The sequence below is a fragment of the Gossypium arboreum genome, chromosome 6 (genome assembly GCF_025698485.1).
Source record: "Gossypium arboreum isolate Shixiya-1 chromosome 6, ASM2569848v2, whole genome shotgun sequence".
Taxonomy (NCBI): Eukaryota; Viridiplantae; Streptophyta; class Magnoliopsida; order Malvales; family Malvaceae; genus Gossypium; species Gossypium arboreum.
Window position 1 is genome coordinate 43,446,345 of NC_069075.1, and position 891 is coordinate 43,447,235.

Here is an 891-nt window from a genome sequence, read left to right on the forward strand (position 1 = left end):
TAAAATTCATTAGTTTATTAACACAAATTTGTATACTAGATATGTTTTAGTCAAATGTATTATTTAATTATAAAACAAACTATAGCGACATAAATAAATCAGTTAATATTCATTTTCATAACAAATGAGATGCTTAAAACCATATATAACCAATGTAATCAAAATTTAAAAAGAAGACAATCTCAAATATTTAAACCATATATCAAGTCGATTTAATATTTAAAGATATACCATTTTTATTCTACATTGAGTCTTAACGATTTTATCAAGAAGTAAACAAATTAAACTCCAGTAATAGACTTCAAATCTAATCAAAATTTAATAATAGCAAACTTTAAGAGTGAATCTTATTTTCCAAGTGTATAGCAGGTACATAATGTAACACCCCATACCCATATCCTACGCCGGGATAGAGTACAAGGCGTTACCTAACTTAAACTCATGCTTACGACCAATTCCGAGTCTCCAAGACTTGGACAAATTTAAAACTTTCTCAAGCTTATTAAAACGTCCTTAATATGGGCCGACGAGGCCCAAAACACACATCAAAAATCATTCAAAAATAACTCAGCTTCTTTAGTCAACTTTAGAAAAATGACACTTGACACAGGGGTACATGCCCGTGTGGGAGGGTCAACACGCCCGTGTGACCAATTTGACATGGCCGTGTTGTTGGCTCGTGTGGCTCACACGGCCAAGGCAATACAAGGACACATCCGTGTCTGACACCTATGTGCAATTAATTCCAAATTCATACCTACAGGGGTTTTCACACGGTCTGGCACACACTCGTGTCCCTAGCCCGTGTCCTTCACACGGCCATGAAACGCCCGTGTGCAAAAACCTGGACATTCTGTTTCTGACGCCAGCATTTCTTAAGGGTCACACGGC